This window comes from Amblyomma americanum, chromosome 1 (genome assembly GCF_052857255.1).
Source record: "Amblyomma americanum isolate KBUSLIRL-KWMA chromosome 1, ASM5285725v1, whole genome shotgun sequence".
Classification (NCBI taxonomy): domain Eukaryota; kingdom Metazoa; phylum Arthropoda; class Arachnida; order Ixodida; family Ixodidae; genus Amblyomma; species Amblyomma americanum.
Genome location: NC_135497.1, coordinates 115,656,935 through 115,678,472, shown reverse-complemented (window position 1 = coordinate 115,678,472; position 21,538 = coordinate 115,656,935).

The following is a 21,538-nucleotide window of genomic DNA, read 5'->3' as shown; positions in this document are numbered from 1 at the left end:
GGCACTGAAACCCCCCGCCCACTCACTGAATAAAAAGAAAAATCCTTTGCTGACCCTCGGAATCGAACCAGTGCCTTAGACGTTTGAGGCGGAGACGCTACCACTCCACCACGACGGCTCAAGGTATAATCACCAATAAAGGCGCATCTAGTGAATGAGTCTTCAGATGCAGAAATCGCGCTTTCGCTGCGTATATCCTGGCCTAACAGAGCTAGGCCATCAGCAATTTTTCTTAAGCGCCTTGTACCTTGTCTCCCGTCGCTAATAAACGATTTCCGTTAACTAGTTTGAAGTTGACTGGCATAGCCGCGAATGTTTCGCCGGGCGAGCGTGCGAAGACACAGGTGCTCTTTATACTGCGAACTGCCTTGTACGATCACCGACCATCGTGCCATCATAGTTTTTCATGGACCGTGGCGATCATCTGACAAGCCTTAACACGCTCCTTCAAAGGTTAACTAGCACTTGAAGCGGCACTTGGAGTTCCTCTGCCGTTCGGCGCTTGTAAATCGATGCGCGTCAAAAACAAAACCACGGGGCACGCAAAGCTCATAGACGCGAAGCGCCATAACAAATCGAAACTCTCCTGGCCGCCTGTGGCGCCGCCAAGCATCGGTTTTCTTTGCTTCCAACATTCAGGTCGTCTTTTGTCAGCGTTCCTTGTGTGATAAAAGTGTAATATCGGTTTTAAAACAAAACTTACTTCAATATTGAAGCGTGCAACCTTTTTTTTTTGTCAGCCTCATAGATTGGCGGTCCCATGTACGAAGCAAAATTCCTCCAAGGTGGCGTCTCTTGTCCTATGACGTTTCCACGCTTGTACTTGCGAGATCGGCCTGTGGCGGCGATACCTGTATTTCGGTTCTTGCTATTTTCTACCTTACAAGAGCTTTGTTTCAGCAAGAACGGCGTTTTTGTGATCAGGAGCTGGTATTCTATCGATACAAGCCAACTTCAATTTCTCCTCAGTGTCCCTTTAAAAGAACATTCGTCCTTGGGCATTAGAAACCGCATGATGAGCTTCTAAATTCTATCGCATTTGTATGGCGGCCGCGCAGTGATTTCGGCGGCAGTTCTTTTATAGCAACTGCGCGATGGTAGCTACAGTTGGCACTATGATGCACGATTGCTTAAAAACCGCGCAATTTCTTCTTGCTTGGAATGGAAAGTGGTATTTAGCGCCTTGCTGCTTGTGGCACGATCGTTATTATATCGCTTGGCAGGTTTTACCATGTTTCCAGGGGTAGGACAGTTGCACCATTTTGATACAGACGCGATTTTTTGTTCCTTGTTGCGCCAGATCACTAATTTAGTCGAAACTGCACCAAGCTGCGTCAACTTAATTTTTTGCCCAGTATGTTGCGGCTCTATGGTTATTGTGGGTTGGCAATCGTTCAAAATCTTTAATAGTTCGCGAATAATGCTTGCTGTGCGATTCAGTTCGCACCGAACTTCTATTACTCGAAGTTTAGACCCGTTTGGATGTTCGAAATGAAGTTTTCGCACCCGCCGCGGTGGCTCAGTGGTTAGGGCGCTCGACTTACTGGTCCGGAGTTCCCGGGTTCGAACCCGACCGCGGCGGCTGCGTTTTTATGAAGGAAAAACGCTAAGGCGCCCGTGTGCTGTGCGATGTCAGTGCACGTTAAAGATCCTCAGGTGGTCGAAATTGTTCCGTAGCCCTCCACTACGGCACCTCTTTCTTCATATCTTCTTTCACTCCCTTCTTTATCCCTTCCCTTACGGCGCGGTTCATGTGTCCAACGATATATGAGACAGATACTGCGCCACTTCCTTCCCTCCCAAACCAATTATTATATTATTATTATTATTATTCTGAACTCAAGGCCAACCACCACAGTGTTCCCAAAATGACACTCGGTAGCTACAGCATCTTGAAATTGTCAGATCTGTTAACGTGTTCTTTTCTTGTAGCTATAGACAAGCGTCAGGCCTTGACGTCAAAGATGCGGCGGCGCTGGCGTCAGCAGTGACTTTCGTTGTGTAGCAAAAGGCGGGACCTTCCGCATTGGGTGCGCCACGCTTGCGTGTTTTTGGGCGCAATTCACGGCGTGCCGAGAAATTGTGGTGCGGTTTGTTGAGCCGCAATGCAGTAGAAAGGAAGCGGCAACAGTTTCCTCGAGTTTATTTCAGCCAAATAGGTGCGAAAGCGACGAGCAGGGGCCTAGGAGCAAGACAAGTTCGGCGACGGATCGGCTTCACGGTTAATTATTACCGCCGAGCTCGTGGGTAATTACGCCGAGCTCGTTTCACCCCTTAGGTTATCACGTTCAAATCTAATAAGTTCGTTCGTGTCTCTGACTTCGCATCGTTGCTGTTCGGTCGCGTGGTGAGCAGTGCAAAAATCAAGTAACGCCTGCAAATCGTTCTCATTCTGTCGTGCTCTCAGCGTAAGTTTAGGCGCGATATTCCGTGTGCTTGGGATCGTAAGTTGACCGTAGGGGGTCATTGTCAGATGCTTATCACCCGGACAGCGTCCCGAGCATCACTTAGCGCAAAAAAAAACAGACAACAAGCTGCCGCCAGTCGCGTTCAGCGTTCACACCGTGTCGCGCTTGAAGAAGCACCGGACTCAAGTAGTAGCACGCACGACGGTTTTTTCTCTGTTTTAATTTTCGCGAATTTCACCAAGTGTGTCGTTTCAACACAATTCCAACGACGCTAGGATCTCGACAAAGTCGCGCAGTATTATTTTCCAAATTATTGGAATTCTCATATTGTAGGTCGATCAGAACCTGGCGAACACTACAAATTTCACGCCAAAAGCCACTCCGATCAAGCATAATGCGCACACTTGAATACATTCTAAAATAAGAAGCAAAATTTTATAGCTTAGCAGAGTGAGCGTAAATTTTGTTTGGAGCTCGACGAAAACGGCTATGCATGCGCTCGTAGAGCTCTCGGATCGCATTTACCTTTTTCAAAGCAGCTATAGTGTTCATTAATTTCCAAGGTCTTTGGACTGAAGCGGCTCGGTGAAAACAGGGAGCACATTACAAGGCTCGTAGTGTGAAAAAGCTGATCCACGTCGTGCATCGCATCGTCCTATCTTGCACTAGCAATCGGATATGCTTTATCGGCCCATAAGGTGAGAACTGTGCAAGATTAGTTCCTCCTCATACCTCGCGCTTTCACCTGCCGTAGCGCTGCGCTGTTACTTGTCGCCATCTAGGAGCGGAGAAGCACCCGATGCAGCGCACCGCCTGCTAATGCCTTCTGGCGAACAGGCTGAAAAAGTGCAGGACTACTCTCCGAGCATCAACAAAAATGTTTCTAACCACAAGCGACGCGCACGCTTTCAAATATTCGCATACACCAGTTGGTTTCCAAGGCTGCGCCGCTTGGCGTAGTATAGCAGTGCTGCGTTTTGCCTACACCGCGCGTAGCTGCCGACCGCAGCGCCACCTTTGTTTACAAGCATGACGCTTGTCTCTACCTTGTTTTTGGCGCATGATAGCCTTAAAGGGGTTGGGACATCAAATTTTGAGGCTATAGTAAGCTTGTTATGGGCTTCCTCTGTATGTAAGGTCACCCAGGGCAAAGTATTGGACGCAACAAGTGCTTAAAATACATTTGTATTGAGCTCCAAAGAGTCCCTAAGTGCTCTTTCTCACGACCGATGCCCATCGCTAGCGCTATAGGTGGAGACGTAGAGCCACTCATCAATCAAGAGAAAGAAATGGGCTTGGGCCGCTGGTCTTTAAGGGTAACGGAGTGGGTTCCAAGAGAAAGTAAGCGTAGCAGGGGGCGGCAGAAGGTTAGGTGGGCGGATGAGATTAAGAAGTTAGCAGGCAAAGGGTGGATGCAGCTGGCAAAGGATAGGGTTAATTGGAGAGACATGGGAGAGGCCTTTGCCCTGCAGTGGGTGTAGTAAGGCTGATGATGATGATGATGTATAGCCACTGGGAACGATATCAGAGAATATCGGTGACATCACAACACAGTAACGTGACGTACTATGAACAGCGACATCGGCGAGGCGCTGCTTAATAAAAAAACAGGCACTCATTGTCTCAGCAGCAAGAGCAGGAGCACACGTGCGTATCATCGCTTCAGGCCATGGAAGGCGACTGATAAGCGACCACGTCCTTCAAGCAACGAACTTCTGAAAATTGGCAAACATTGGCCCGACAAAGCCCCCGGCGGCTCATCACCACATCTGTGTGGGCTCGGCTCTAAAGTAGCCGCAAGCATCACTGGGCATGGCAGTAAATCTTTCATCTCCTCCGTTGTCAGCAAGTAAGGAAAAATAAAACTCCAAAAGGACGTCATCCAAACACAAAGATGCGCTGCAAACTTCAGTGAGTGAACGTGAGTGTGAGTGGACACGAGTGTGAGTGGACATAAGCGCGAGTGAGCCACCTCTCATGGTGCTTAGGTATGGTGGTAGAAGCCTTTGTCCTGCAGTGGAATCAACCTGACTTATGACGATGGTGATGGTGATGCCTACATCATGAAAATTCATTACACTGCAGAAAAATGCATGCTGAAATAAGACATCAGTTGTCCAGAACAGGGATGAACAAGGCTATTCCGTTGCGATAGCAGAAGAGTGGTAATTTGGGCTTGTTGGTAGGACAGGATGAAGATGTCAGTAGTGCAAAGACACACGGGCGAGAGCAGCAAAAGAAGTGGACAGGACAAACGCTCATCCTGTCCACATTTTATCTCTCATCCTTGTGTTTTTTTGCACTATTTACGTTATGATTTCTTGCGATAACACCTAGGCACACTTAAGTAGATTAATGACACAAGTCTGGGCAGACAACTCCTGGCCACTTACACTGATAGAGGTAACATGTGCTTCTGTTTAGCGAGTCTTCTCATCTGAGGTGGTGCCCCCCCCCCCCCCCCGGGCTGCGGACCCCTGTGCCGGCAGCCTCCGCACATGGCAGCCCTGGCAAAGCAAGTGGTCATCCAGTTGGTAGCACCGCTTGTCCCTGTCATCCGTCAGCTGCAGGCTACACTCCTGAAATATCAATCAGCCATGACAGCCACCCCTCAACATGTCAGCACCTCCACGAGATTAAAAGTTTGGCATCTGCTTATGCACAAAATAGAGGGAAATGTGCCAGATGTGAGCCTAAGTTAACTGTGGCAAAAAAAGTCTCACGACACTGATATCTTTAAATCGCATCACACTACAGTGAAAACATTTAGAGCCACTAAAACACAATGTAGTACGATGTGTGCACAAATTTCAATCCAGCCTACCACAAAGCACTGCACTATGCTTATAATAGAGAGAGACGGGCTAGTTGATGACTATTAGTAGAATGCATCTTGAAACCGCGCAGAAAAGACAAGGGACGAGGAAGAAACTCTGCGCTCTGCCCTGCTAGTTTCTTCCTCGTCCCTTGTCTTTTTTGCGCGGTTTCAAGATGCATTCCACTATGCTGTCTGCTTTTTATTTATCTCACATAACCCTCTCATTAATTGGTTTTCTGATGACTGCACAGTTTTAATGCAAAAGTAATAATTCACTAGCAATCCTGAAAAATACGATGGGTCTCTGATGCCGTGGCCTTTGACCCTTGACCTTTGGGATGAAATTACCTCGGCCAAATTTGACTGCTGGTGAACCTGGGTGTGATCAAGATAGGCTTGACCTACCCTGAAAATGGAATTGGCCCACCTCGAAAAATGGGGCTGGCCCACCCCCAGAATATGGGTGGCCCACTCCCGAAAATTTGAAAATTGAGTTGACCCATGTTTGGAACCAACTTGGGACACCACCCAAAAATTGAAATTGAGCTGATTCCTTTTCGGAACACACCTGGAAAATGGGCTTGGCGCCCCCAAAATTTACACCGCCCACCCCAGGAATTTTGAAAACTGAGTTTAACCACATTCGGAACCAACCTGAGACAGCCCCAGAATGGGTTTGGCCGATCCCTAAAATCTGGGTGGCTCACCTCCAAAGTTTGAAATTGAGTTGAGCCACATTCGGGACCATGCTTTCGCACAATATTTCGTGCTTAGCAATGGTGAACCAGCAGCCATTTTTTCTGGAAACAATTCGCCTGGGAATAGTTTGCATTGTTGACACAACCACTGTTTGTATTTGTCTTGAATTCTATTTCTGCAGTATGAAAAAGTGATTGCACTGCTTGGTACATGTAATTAAACGCTAACGTACATAAATTTATGCGCATGGTGAGAACAGCTTGTAACTTCGCTTCTGCTATTTTAGCTGACAACTCTTCAATTCTGAGCATTATTACTGATTTCTACCAACTTACATTACAATACCTACGAAAAACTCTCCACAGTGGCTCAGTGGTTAAGGCGCTCGGCTGCTGAGCCACACGATGCGGGTTCAATGCCGGCCGCTTTTTGTTGAAGGCAAAATATAAAAAGATGCCCGGGTGCTGTGCGGCAGCAGTGCGTGTTAAAGAACCCCAGGTGGTATAAGTCTGCCTCTTTCTCTCTTCCTTTTTTAACTCCCTTCACTATTTCCCCCATAGCATGGTTCGGGTCTCCACCGAGAGGTGAAAAAGTTACCAAGCCTAGGCCTTTCCTTTCCTCAGAACGAATTTTACCTTTTTTATATATATTTCCCAAACACTATTCTGAACTTTTCCCCTAATTGTTCAGTTAAATCCCCACATGCAATTTGCCTGATGGCACTGCTGGGCATCAGTCAAACGGAGATGAAATGCTGAATAATGCTTTTGCTAGTATACTCGAAAGGTGCATTTGCTAACATTTTACAGGAACCATGTTGACATCCGCCACCTTAAAAAAAACATGAACTGCATGTGTTTCCTACTTTAAAAATTTCCTAATCCTTCAATACTGGCCATGCAGTGTTGTGGACAGGCTTCATTCACACCTTCATCATAATGTTTATTAAACACTCTCTTTCCTGAAGGTACTGCATTCTTCCACTAAAACTGTGCAGGTGCTAGTTTCCATACAGTACCTGTGCTCAGCTGCTTGTTAACAAGGCAAGAGCGGGGGCTAGTTGGTGCTTCATAGTTGAGATATCGTGCCAACTTATACAAGTACCACATACGCAGAACGGAAACAAACGAAATACATCGTCTGTTCCCGTTCTGTGTATATGGTATGTGTATAGGTTAGCGCAATATCTCCACTAGCAGCTGCTTGTAAAAATGAAATATGTCATTGAAATGCTGTTTTTGGGTAAAAATCAGGTTTAACCCAGTTTTTCTGAAATTCAATTGAGGTGCATAGATTGGGAAGAATTGAGTTTTACCCTAAAACGGACCTTACAAATAAATACCTATAACAAGTAGACAGTGCTGGGATACACGACTTCAGAAATTAATTATTTTATGTTCAAATGTGGATCTCAGACATGTAGCAGACAGACACCAACTAAATTAATTAACTAATTAACAAAATGTCCAGAGTTGAGTTTAGGTGTTGAATACTACAGGTGGGGTTAGCCTTGCTTTATCTGCCGGCAATTGCTCCACCGCAGCGTCCCTTCTATATTAACATGTCGCGTCTACCCCGCTATGCGCACAGTCTCTTATAATAGCACACATTCTCTCCAGCAGTCACCATCTATGCACACAATCAATCCACACAATCCACATCACAGTCCACTCGAGAAGTCACCATCTATGCACATATTCAGTCACAGTAGAACATAGGCCACTGTAGTGCCACAATCCATACACATATTCACTCACAGTATAACGTAGTCCACTCCGGAAGACACCATCTACGCACACATTCAATCACAGTAGGCCATAGTCCGTTCCTGCTGTCACCATTTAGAAACAAGATCCGTGTCCAGCAGAAATGTTAAAAGAAGACGTGCAGCCTCCCTTCTGCATGTCTGGTTTCCACTCGGGTAGACAATGTCCTGAACTTTGCTGTGACGGGTTCCTGTCTTCTTGAAGGAAGCGAACATCACATGCCTTTCCGCGTTGTACTCTGGGCAGTACATAATATAATGTTCGATATCCCCGCACACACCACATAAAGAGCAGAGCGGAGACGATGCTATGCTGGTCTTATGCATCCATGCAGGAGTGCGAGCAGAGGCCGTGCGAATTCGATGTAGAAGGGTCGCCTGAGATCTTCTTAGTCCCTTGGTCACACATGGCTTGTGGGACGCACTCCACAGGGTACTGAAGTGATCGAGCACCGTTTTCCTGCAGAGACTTTTTCCATCTTGATGCACTTTTTTTGATGGAATCCTTGAGAGAGCTTTATGGGCGAGACTGTCTGCCACCTCATTACCGTTGACTCCTATGTGAGAGGGCACCCATTGGAAATGTAGAGTAAAGCCCCTGCTGTGCAGATTCTGCACCAAGCGCAGAGAGCTTATAGACAAGGCATCATTAGGGAATCCGCGCTCTAACCTCTGAAGGGCAGATTTTGAATCAGTTAGGATGACAACAGGTTGAGCCGGACAAGTCCCTTACTTCCGTAAAGCCGCCTCAATAGCAACACTTTCAGCCGTTGTGGAGGATACGACAGCAGTACAGCGTACGGACCACTTACAGTCCAAAGAAGGAATGTAAAAAGCCGCTGCGCTAGCTTGTTTGACCTTGTCCACAGAACCATCCGTGAAAATTTGAAGATGGCAGGCATACTCTGTTTACAAGTGTTGCAGTACAAGCGAACGCGTTGCTGCCAAAGGAGAGCTGCGCTTTGCACTCACATGGGGAATGGTGACCTTACAGTCGAGGGTCGGAAAAGACCAAGGGGTTTAAACCGTTTCCTTTGCCTCCGGACATTAATGCCTAAAGAACTAAGAGTATTGAGTGCCAAGTAAGCCTTCGACTCATATCTCTTGCAGAGCCGCTGGAGAAGGGATCGCCCAGCTACCGTCTCTCCTAGGCGGTCAAGATGCACTAGTAGTCTCTGAGAAGCGATAAGGCTAAGAGGTTTCGATAGCGACTCATGAAGTACTGCCTTATTCGCAGCCGCCTGAGGAACTCCAATGGCCCTTCTTAGGCCCTTTCTGTGGACAACTTCGAGACGTTCAAGTTGTGATGCCGAGGGGGAAATTAAAGGTAATTGATACATTATGCGACTGACCACCAGCGCTTCATGAAGTTTGACCATTGAAGAAGGATGGTTTCCCCATTGCTCACTTGCATTTCTACGGATCACATTGAGACGAGAAGATATAGATGAAACAATCGCGTCTACTGCTTTTCGCCACTGTAGACGGGAGTCAATAATGACGCCCTGGAAACGAGTGTGGTTGAATTGAAGGACGCAAGAGCGACCGAGGTCTATCTTCAACCGCGCTTGACGTCTTCCTACACCTGGAAACAGAACAAAGCCGGATTTTTCCACTGACAGAGACAACCCCACACCTTGAAGGTAAGCTTGCGCCGAAAGTAGAGCCTGTCGAGCTATCAGGGCTAATCGCTTGTGTTGGTAGCCAGTAATCCAAATACAGATGTCGTTAGCATAAAGTGACATACGCACTTGCCTGCAACTTTTTTCAACGAATCGGGAAGGCCAGCCATTACGGCGTTAAAGAGCGTGGGGGAAAGAACACTTTCTTGAGGCACACCTCGTGATAGAACCCTTTCAGTGCTTAACGTACTTCCTAACTGTACACGAACCGCGCGATCACTTATAAACTTGTAAATGAATCTTAACATATGGCCCTGTATACCCATCCCTTGCAAACTTTAGAATTGAGCTCTGAAGCACGCTGTCGTAAGCTTTCGCAACGTCAAGAAAAATGGCTAAGGTGAAAAGGCCGAAAGCTCTCTGGTGTTCAATGTGACTGACCAAGTCTAAGACACTATCTTGGGCACTAAGACCTCGGCGGAATCCTGTCATACATGTTGGCAATGCCTTGCTGTCCTCAAGCCACCACGATAAGCGTTCATTTACCAGCTTCTCCATCAACTTAGCTACACAGGAGGTCAATGACACAGGGCGATACGAGGCAAGGTCTGTCATGTCTTTGCCAGGCTTCAGTACTGGAACTACATGTGCCACCTTCCATGACGGAGGAACATCGCCAGTCTGCCAAACTCGATTGATGAAGTTGAGGAGCTCCTTTCTGAGTTGCAAGGACAGATTATTCAGCATTTGATTGGTGATGCCATCGGGACCTGGTGCACACCGGCGCCGCAGGCCACTGAGCGCAGTCTGAAGCTCACGAAGCGTGAACGGGACGTCCATGATTGACCTGGAGGAAGCAGGTGGTGCATATATGTCTATTCCAGAATCAGCGCGTACGAGTGCGTCTGCAAATTCCTCTGCCAAGCACGCAATAGGTTTTTCCTTGCGTATTGCAAGAGCTTCAAAAGGCTTCGAAGGGCGAGATTCTCCAGCAAGGCTGCCAATAACTCGCCATATTCTCGTCATCGGTGAGAACGCAGTCAAACTAGCACAGAATGAGGCCCATTGCGACCTGTACAGCTTGTTCGTGTGCCGTCTGATAGCAGAATTCAGTCTACTGAAGGTCATCTTCAGTTGCCTGTCGTCCTTCTTCCGCACGAGTTGGCGCTCCGCCCTTCTTCTCGGAGCGCAAAGGTTCGTGAGTTTTAAATCTGGGGCCGGAAAATGATCTGGTAACTTGACCGCCGTAGTTGCTGCTAGCTTACTAGAAATCATTTTGTCAACAACATCACCAGAAACACCTTCTAGGTGCTCTCTGTACTTGTCCCAGTTGACCATATTGCTAATTTTAGGACCATGCATACGAAAGTCGGCAGCAAACACAAAAATCGGATAGTGATTACTTCCCATGAGGTCAGGCGCTGTTGACCACCTCACGCGGACGTCAGGTGAATGCAGTGTCAGGTCTATAGCTGTCGCTGAGGCTGGAAGCCGGAAGAAAGTGGGGCTTCCGTCATTAGCAACACACAGGTCCAAACTGTCAATAACCTCTACGAGCTTGCGTCCACGGGAATCCGTGTTCCTGTCACCCCAAACGGCATGATGGGCATTGAAATCACCGCAGATGATTCTAGGAGCTGGGCAGCGGTCGCAGAGCTGCTGTAGAAACAAATCCAATGCTACCTTCTTCCGCGCAGACACGTACACGGATGCAATAGAAAGGGTTCGTGAGCCGAGCTGTATTCTCACAGCCGCTACCTCAATGTCATCCGTGCAAAGGTCGGCAACGCGTATAGAAACATGTGGAATTTCCCTTCTTATGTAAAGCGCAGCACTTCCTGCCGGAAAGGACTTTATGCTGCAGTTTTTATGGGCGACATATCCAGTCAAACCTCTCCCGCTTGGCAGGCCAGCTTCTGACAGGGCCAATACTGGAACACAAGTCTCAAGAATAGTTTTAGTTCAACTAACCGACTTAATATCCCAGCGCAGTTCCACTGCAAAATAAACGGCACTTTTCTGTGCATATGAGATCCCCGAGGTTTAACCCCATCCATTTTAGTTCGCAAGGAAGTTGTTGCGAAGGTGGTAATTAGGGGCTCAAAAGAAAGCACCAGCTGTAGGAAGTTCTTCAGGTTGCCAGGCGCCATCGCTGGAACATGTGAACGCAGGGCCTCAAACAAAACACGAAGGTCAGACATACCTTGATTTTTGAGCTCCTTATTTTGCGCAACGCACTCACAATATCGACAAAAGATGCCGACGGGGACACACTCTTGGCCGCAGTAGCTGTTTTTTTTGTCACTTGTGCATATGAAGGTCCCCCTTGCCGTGGAGTCTGGCTGTGAGCCGGCCACTCAGGAACATGGACACTTTTTGCTGGAGGTCGAACAGCCGACTCGCGCGCACTGGGCCTTGGCGTCTTGCTGGACTCAGGTCTCTTAGGGACATTGTTGGGCAACGCAAGAACATCAGACTCCAACACTGGGAACTCGTCTAATCCTGGGACAGGCTTCTCAGTCGGTGGGGTTTTTGGACCAGCAATAAATGATATCCGACGGTGCAGAGCGCTCACACGGAAGGGGCAGCCTCCGAAACTCGCTGGATGATCGCCACCGCGATTGGCGCAAGCCAAATCTGCCTTGCAGGTTTTAAAGTCGTGGTCGCCTCCGCACCGCTTACAGCGTCGATCCTTTGTGCAAACTTTCGCCACGTGCCCAAACCGTTGGCATCTAAAACACCGTGGGGGAGCTTCAGTGAAATCTGCAACTGCGTGTTTTGTGAATCCCACATCAATTTTTTCGGGGCGCTTTAGAGTTGGGAGCGAACGTCAACACGATAGAGTTGGTAGGTTTCGCAGCCCATTCTTTTCCTGGAGACTCCACACGACGCACAAGTCGTTTCACGTGCAGTACACCTTGTGGTTTCAGATAATCAAGTAGGTCGCGTTCTGAATACCACTTTGGTACACCCTTAATAACACAAGTGTTCTTCATGTTAACTTTCATGTTAACCGCACGTTAACTTTGATGCCAAAAATCTGAGAGCTCTGCAGGAGCTTTTCAACCTGCTCTTCCGTCGAGACATCCAGATGAAGAGCCCCGTGCATGGTGAACCGACATCGAATCGGAGCTGATCGCAGCAGTGATTGAATGGCCGCGAAAAGTAAGATGGGATTCTTCTCTCTTAAATCAACCCCCTTTTCTGCGGGCTCAACCACTACCGGGATCCCTACCGTTTGTTCCTTGCGATGACTCACCAACTTGAAGCCCTTGTTGTCCACGTCAGCCATATCGGCCACTGACTCGCCACCGTCCACGATCGTTGACTCAGCCCCACTAAGCGATGAGGTCTCGCTGGACGTGTGGTCGTGCCCATGTTCTGGTCGCTCCACAGCCTGGGAAGCCATGGCCGCCTCTTCCGAGCCAGCCTCCTTTGAATGGCATGGTCCCTTTAGGCTTGCCGGCGCCGAAGCAGCCGTACTCTCCCCGTAGGGACAGTACCGCCTTGAAGATGCTGCCGTCCTCGAATATTCAAATAAAACTAGGTAAATTAGGTAATAAAAAAAACAGAGCTGAGGCGACAGGCGATCGAACAACGTCTTCGTCTTCTTCTCGTCTAACCTACACTAACTTCTTGTTAAGTTTAAAGGGGCCATGACACCATTTTTCAGACTCAAGCTGTTTATTGCATTTTATTCACTATGCATCTCGGAACAACTGGTCAAAATATGAGATCATTTGGTGCAGCGAGGAATCTGTAATTGAATTTTATTTAAAAGTCCTCTTGAACCATGTGGTAGTCAGGCAACACTAGCGTGCTCGCGATCCACGATGACATAACCCGATGATCACATGCTTGCTTGCGTCTGAACAACTGAACTGTGAACCTAGGAGAGCGGGTTGTTTGTTTTTGGGCTATTTGTTGTTTGGGCTAGGGGTGCGAAGGGTGAAGGGGGGGGGGGGGCGGGAAGTCACGACAGGGGAACAAAGGCAACAAAGGCCCGTGTCCTTCCGTTTTCTGTCTAGCTTCTGCCTGATCTCGATGGCTTCACCACAATGTGTCACACCCAGACTCCGCATCGGCCGTGTGTGCGGCAGTTTTGCAGCAGATGACAGCGCTGTGAGTTTATGACGTCACTCATGCTGCTTCAATATGGCCATCGCTGCTAGGAGGAGGGGGCTTAGAGCCGATAACTTCTAACTGTGATTTCTAGTTCAAATGCGCATGTAGAGCCCTACTTCATTTTTGAGTATGCATAACAATGTTGTGGCTAGTAAGGCGACAACTGGGGCTTGTTGGTATTCCATAGCTGTAGAGCAAATGCGCCGAGTTTTAAAATCACAACACGAGACACGACTGGACGAAGCGCAACTATTAACTAAATTTTTTTATGGAAAATGGGACATATAAAGGAAACAGAATCCATCAAGGAGCATGCATAAGATCCTTATCCTGTATAAATGGCATGAGCTCTTTTCGAAGAAAAGCCATCTTCCGGGCCGATAGCAGTATTGAAGGTGTGCCGACGAGACCTTCGCTACAATTAGCTATGACGAAAGCCTCAATGATTTCTCTGAGCGTGTGGCCAGCACACGTGTTTTTTCCAGACGTGTTTTTTTTTCTTTTTGGAAGGATCGCAAACTTTGCAGTGATCTGCAAGGGTGCCTGGGCCACTGATGCTGCCCATGTTTCTGGAGTCCTCCTGCAATCCTGCGCTTCGTCTAGTCATGTCCCGTGTTGCGATTGTAAAATCCAGCACATTTGTACTACATTGCGGCTAGTACCTGCAACGTAGAACCACAGTTTGTGGGTAGATCATGTCATGACCCCCTTAAGTCAGCTTATATGTAAACACGAGCAACCTAGCAGTCTATGCCATTTTGTGAGTTACAAATTTGTTTATTACAATGAGCCTGATTTAAATAAATTAAATGCCTTGCTGGTCAGGAACTAAGCACAGCATGGCCGTGTGAAAAAAAATCTAATTCAGCTTTAATGCAAGTAAAGAAAAAAATTAACCAAATAAATTCATATAATTTGGTAGGTTTATTTTTGCACTAATGTGCAAAATTACAAGCAGCTTTATCCGAATACAGGCTTTCCAGCTAGAGCAACTTAAGCAAATATCCACATTATTGATTCAATAAATATGCCTTCTTGAGAGCGTTGTGTTACCTGTGCATAAATTAATAATAAATCCCCTGAAAAATAGTTCCTACACACTTGAATAAGAGTTCACATCATAATATTAACAAATAAGTGCCAAAATATACAGTTAAAAATTCACATTACCTCGCAGACATAGCAGTCCACATGGAAGTCTTTATTCATTGAAACAACTCGAACAGTTTCATCTGTTCCCTGTTTAAATAAATAACATAAATGAGCAGAAATGACACTTCAAAACAAATAAAGATTAAACCTTACCTCCCTTTCCACAGGCTGCGCACTTTGGAGCAAACATTCTGAAAGACAAAAAAACAAACAAAACATTTAAAGCAACACACACAGATGCTCCATAACCCTTTGTGGCAAAGTGTCTAAGATTATGCACATGACTTCACAATTTTTTTTCGAAGCGAGTGCTGTTGTCAGCAAGTCAAATCATGCATGCCAGCCAAATTTTGATATTCCTGCTGAAGAGAGTGTGATATGCTTGGTTATCGGGACCGAGGTCTTCACCGCATGAATGAACTCTGCAGACGACGGAGGGAAGCCTTCAGGAGGGTTGTTAAACTTGAAGGTTTATTTACATATTTACAAGAGAAGCAGGGAGACCAAAAGTCAGAGATGAAGTGCCGTGAAACCAGCCAAATCGCAGCTTAAATACAGTGGATATTCCCTAGGCACCTAGCTAGGGAAACCGGTGGCTGATCAAGCGTCCAATGGGCAGACACACTCTTCATAGTCTCTTCCCTAACCCCGTGACCGCTCCGCCCCCACAAACACGTGCACATGCGATAAGGAATCCTGGCGCCTTGAGGTCCTAGAATGCGGTTTCCGACCGGTTGACCAGGTGCATAAGGTCGTTGGCTTAGCAGGCGGTGATGCCCTCCGTGGGAAAGAGGCGTCCTGACGGCCCCGGGCATTCCAGAGGGTAAGATGAATCAGCCGTGTCCGCCCCCGCTTTGTCTGGCCGCGCAAGTGCAAGCGAGCGAGGCGGGTCCAGCGCCTTTGTTCGGGTCTTTCTGCCGGTCCACGTGAGGGCGCAGTTCGGGAGCAATGCCGCATTCCATACTCCGGACGAAGGGATGAGAGGCCTTTCGTCACAGCTCACCGTCGCCAGGAGCCGTTCCTAATCCTCTTCTCAGGACGACAGCACATTTGGTCAAACATAGTTCGATGGCGCCTGCCGGGCTCGTCTGTTCCCGCTGTCGGGGCCTCCGATCACAACAATCCGTCCGCCGCCAAGAAGACGCCACGAAGTGGTTGCAGCTGGTCGGTGTACCACGAATGGGCGTCAGAGTCCCAGTCGGCCTCGTAGTAGTCAGTCCACTTGACCTGCACAGCTGGCAAGGGTCCTCAACGGAGCATTAGCGATCAGATCTGAGCTCAGCCCCTACCTCCGGCTAGGCAGCACGCGGCCAGCCTCAGAACATTGCCAGGTCTTTGATACAGAGCAATATGGCTGCAAATTTTGGATGACTTAACCCTCGCAAACAGCTCACGCCGGGAAGTCTGCTGAACCAAAACTAGTTTCTCTTTGTTTTTCCTTTTTTGGCAAAAGACATGCGTCTGAAATTTGGTAAGAAACTTTTTTTTTCCGGCAATGAGGTAGGTACGGAGAAGCAAGAAAAAAAAAACAAAAACCAAAAATGATACGGTAGCTTTTCTCGAGCATTAGGACATTTACGCCAAATTATGCAGGAAAGCTACGACTGAGACCGTCGGCATTCCCGTTTTCCCGCCCTTTTCGGTAGCGGTAGCCCGACTGAGTCACTGGTAGAGGACCGACTACGTCCCCCAACAAACGACGGAAGGGTTCGCTAATCACGGGCACTAGCTTCATCGGAGCCTTCTTTAAATCCCCTGGCTTTCCGACACGCTGACAGGTGTCGCAGGACTTTACAAACTGCTTGACATCCCTGACGCAGCCAGGCCAATAAAACTCCTGTAGAAGCCTAGCTTTAGTTTTCTTCACTCCAAGGTGGCAAGACCAACCCCCACCATGGCACAATTTAAGGATGCCTGCGCGGTATTTCTGCGGCACCACGAGCTGATCGAACTGGACCCCCTTTGAGTCCTTGTACTCGGCGTTGCATCTGTTCCTGCCGCGAGCCTCTCCGCTCGTCTCAGAAGCATCGCCTCCTGGGTTTGCCCCTGCCTGACCCGTCGTGGGAGAGCCTTCGTTCTTCCTACGATTTACTTCAGCTGCAATCTCGCGAGCCTTCGCAGGAGTGAGCGCCTGGACGGTTCGATCTAGAGTCACTGGAATTTTTCCAGTGACTCTAGTTCGATCGCCGTAACTACGACCCTCTTCTTGGAGCATCTGCTCCGACCGATTTGAAAAGAGGTACGGAAAATTTTCCGGCAGATTCGATGATACCGCTGCCTCCGTTTCCAGAACGCCAAACGGGCCCTCTATTCTAACTCGTGCGATCGGCAAGCACGCGCTATTCTCTTCGGCCACCTGCCTAATCCCTGCACATTCCACAGTAAAATCAGCTGCGTTCACGTACGTGGGGTGGATTACGTCCATGGTGGCCGCGGAGTCCCTCAGAACCCGGCACGGTTTTCCATTAACCTGCATGTCTTTCAGGTATGGCTCTAGCAGGCGCATGTTCTCATCGCCCGCCTCCACCAAGGAAAGAACGATTTCCGGCTTCCTGCAAGCGTGGGCGAAGTGACCGGGCTCGTGACAACGGAAACACACTGGTTTCTTTCTGGCTTCAAAAGCCTCATCCCTCTCTTTTTCGGTCGCCCCCTTTGTGGGGTTGCTTGATTCTGCTTTGTGGCCCTCGTTCCGCTCCCAGTTGCGGCTTGCTGCCCCCCCCTGTCTGGATCCGTGGAAATTTTTTTTCTACTTTGGGGCTTACGGGGGCACGCGCACCCTCTTCTAGACGCTTGGCATAGAACTCTTCGGCCAGCTCTGCTGCACTTTCTAGGGTTTTATTTCCCGGCCTGTCCTGCACCCACACGCGCATTTCTTCCCTCAAAGAGCCAAAAAACTGCTCCAGGCAGATCACCTCTATTACTCTATCGTGAGTTCCGTAAGCCTGTTCTCCCTTTAGCCATTCCTTCAGGTCTGCCTTAAGGTTATACGCAAAATCCGGAAATGACTGATTAGGCTATTTTCTGGCTTCCTTGAAGCGGCGCCGAAAGGCCTCTGCGGACAGGCGATACTTTTTTAGGAGTGCTGCCTTTACTTTAGTATAGTCTGCCGCCTCTTTTTTTGCCAGACGAGCGAGTACTTGGGCCGCCTCACATGGAAGAATGGTCAGAAGTTTCTGCGGCCAAGACTCGGTCGGGAACTCGCAATTTTCACATGCCCGCTCAAAGTTCACGAGAAAGAGCCCTATGTCCTCTCCAAGTTTGTATGGTTGCAAGAGGTCCTTTATTTTTATTTTTGATGCTGCCTGGCTTGCCACTGTGTTCGGCACCTCTAGCCTAGTGCGTTCTGCCTGTGCAGCCTGGGCTATCTGTAGATCGAGCCGTTTTTTCTCGATCTCTCTTTCATGCTCTTCGCGCTTCCTTTCGTGCTCCCTTTCCTGCTCTTCGCGCTTTCTTTCGTGCTCTTCGCGCTTCCTTTTTCCTTCATTCTGTCGCTTCTTTTGTTCCCTTTCCTTCTCCAACTCCTCCTGAATTAGCTCTCAACATTCTACTATCTCCTACTCGCCCGCACCGGAATCCTCAATTGCCCTAATCAATTCAGGTTTTCTACGGATCGACCCACAATCAATGCCCAATTCTCCGCATACGACAACTAGGTCTGGTTTGCGCAGCTTCTTCCAGTCCTTGACTATTTAAGCAACGGCAAGTCTCTACTCACGTGGTCAGAGGAGCCCCGGCTGCCTCTTATACCAACCTTCGATTACCTAAGCTAACAATTTTCCAAAGTTGTAAAACCTGGCAATGCTCCAAGAGAAAGACCGCGCACTTACCATACCAGAGTCAGGACCAGGCGCAGACCATCCCACCGCTGCCAACCAGTTGATATGCTTGGTTATCGGGACCGAGGTCTTCACCGCATGACGATGAACTCTGCAGACTACGGAGGGAAGCCTTCAGGAGGGTTGGTAAACTTGAAGGTTTATTTACATATTTACAAGAGAAGCAGGGAGACCAAAAGTCAGAGATGAAGTGCCGTGAAACCAGCCAAATCGCGGCTTAAATACAGTGGATATTCCCTAGGCACCTAGCTAGGGAAACCGGTAGCTGATCAAGCGTCCAATGGGCAGACACACTCTTCATAGTCTCTTCCCTAACCCCGTGACCGTTCCGCCCCCACAAACACGTGCACAGGCGATAAGGAATCCTGGCGCCTTGAGGTCCTGGAATGCGGTTTCCGACCGGTTGACCAGGTGCATAAGGTCGTTGGCTTAGCAGGCGGTGATGCCCTCCGTGGGAAAGAGGCGCCCTGACGGCCCCGGGCATTCCAGAGGGTAAGATGAATCAGCCGTGTCCGCCCCCGCTTTGTCTGGCCGCGCAAGTGCAAGCGAGCGAGGCGGGTCCGGCGCCTTTGTTCGGGTCTTTCTGCCGGTCCACGTGAGGGCGCAGTTCGGGAGCAATTCCGCATTCCATACTCCGGACGAAGGGATGAGAGGCCTTTCGTCACAGCTCACCGTCGCCAGGAGCCGTTCCTAATCCTCTTCTCAGGACGACAGCACCTTTGGTCAAACATAGTTCGATGGCGCCTGCCGGGCTCGTCTGTTCCCGCTGTCGGGGCCTCCGATCACAACAAGTGGTAGAGCCAATTCGTGAATTTAAAAAATAATTGTAAATTGTAAATTTCAGGATTTAACGTCCTGAACCGACACATGGGATACAAGTACCCCGTGGTGGAGGGCTTCGGATTAATTCAGACCATCTGGGGCTCTTTAATGTGCACTGAAATCGCACAACACACGGGCGACTTTTGTGTTTTAATTCTATTAAAATGAGGCCACTGCAGCTCAGACTGAACCCGGGTCGTCTGGCTCAGTATAGCCGAACACTCCAGCCATTTAGCCACCGCAGCAGGTAGAAAAAATAATTGCTCTTTTTTAAAACAAGAAAGAAAGGCAAATGTCCCGAAGTTAAATGGTGCACCAATACACAGGGTGTATTGTTTTATTAAAGAGCATTGTAGCTCAGTTTTTGTTGTGAAAGATTTCAGACGACCAGGAAGTTAATGAAATGTGCATAAATGTGTTTGATAGAAGAGTATGATCTGCGATTCTGCATACGTGCAAATGTATGTGCATATGTGAATCAAAGTTTCTGAGCCATTCACGTTGTTTTTATTAAGGGGTTCCAGTTCTAAATGTAGACACACAAATTTTTAGATATTTTTCTATACTAGAACATAACGCATATCTGAAATAGATAAGCAAGCACACCCGTGCGCAAAAGTGGAGTGACCACGCGAGCCAACAAAACAGCTTGCTAGCACTTTCTCACAGTGGTGCGCCTGTTTTTAAAATATGCGTAAGGTGAGTGATAAAATATGTTAGCCTGTTAGCCCACACACTTCTGCCAGGCACGCTTTTATGCACAGAAAAATCGCAGTCATCCCCACTCGCGTGGTTTCTGCACTTTTGCGCACGCCTGCACCTAGTGTTAGTACTTCTAGCTACTGCAACATATTTGACCAATTTCATGATGCGAACACGGAAAAATGACGTCGAAGGCTACACTTTGGCTCAAAATAAAGAAAAAATAGCAAGAAACATTCACGAATCGCACTAGCTTCTATGAACTAAGTTCAAATCCTACAAGCAAGACTGTCCGATTCTCTGAAGCTTTATTAAATAAATAATGCACACAAAATTTGCCGCCGAGATTTCTTACTCAAGTGATAGCTGTGGCACTAAGAGTGATCAAAACAACCCCCTTTTGAAACATAAATGAGCAGAAGGTAATTATTTGAATGAATTTTTCTCAAACTGCATGTGAAAGCTCCAACATTACGGGATATGACATCAACCCTAGCCGAGTTTTGCAGACAGCAAGCATATTGACATGGCAGGCAATGTGACAAAGCTAGTAGGTTTGTTATGTTGGTAATGTTAACACTGCCACATGCTAAATTATTTAACCTTTATTAGGTGGTACTCGCAAACAGCCATTGTTGGATTCAAGTCACATGAACACGAGACCATCACTTGAACTGTATTTTACAGCTTTCACTGTGTCCCCATCCTGCTAAGGATATGAAAGCAAATCAAATCTTCATTTCATTAGCATCTCAAGATGTTTAAATAAACCATGAGGCCCACCACTTAAGAACTCGTTTTTCACTGGATGATGCATAATAGCTTCAGATCACCATTACTGCATAGCTGAAACAGTTTAAGCATGCCAAAAAACGTAGCCGATATATTTGCCTCCTGCAGACTAAAATTGCAAATAAAAAAGACTGCAGCCTGTCCTTGTTTATAAACACTGTATACTGCTGTTAATGTACACCAACACACCATGGGCAATGAATATATATGTGTGTGTGTTGTGAAAAATGTAAACAAGAGATGTACTATGAACGGCGACATCGGCGAGGCGCTGCTTCGGCGACTCAGCGACTCAGCGGTCGGTGTGTTGATCAGCATATTCATCTGCCGTTGCTGACGCACCAGCCGGCACATCATATCGGCGGCCGAGCGAAACTTTCCCGTCGATGAGACGATGACTCTCTGGTTTGGACCTTCTCCGTAATACGAATAAGCGAAACGAGCGACTACATTTCACATATGTTCATCCTTAAATACGAATAGGCCTAGCGAGTCCGCCGGGTTCGTATGTGCAATGTCGGCGACTGTGGAGAGCGAGTTCACAAGTTTTAGCACATACAAATGGTCATCGAGCGTAGTTTTGACAACAGTGCCCTGAAATCGAGGATTGTTTATGTCTTAGGACGCAAATATATGAAGCGGGAAGCGCCGCTGCTAGGCGGTGTGACCCAGTCTGTCGGTCAATGCTGCAGGCGCCCGCGGTGGCAGCTACAGTCGTCGGCGTCGCTTTAGGGCAACAAATTAAGCCATTTTGTTTATCTCAAATGGGTTCCGAACATACATCTAGATAAACCAAT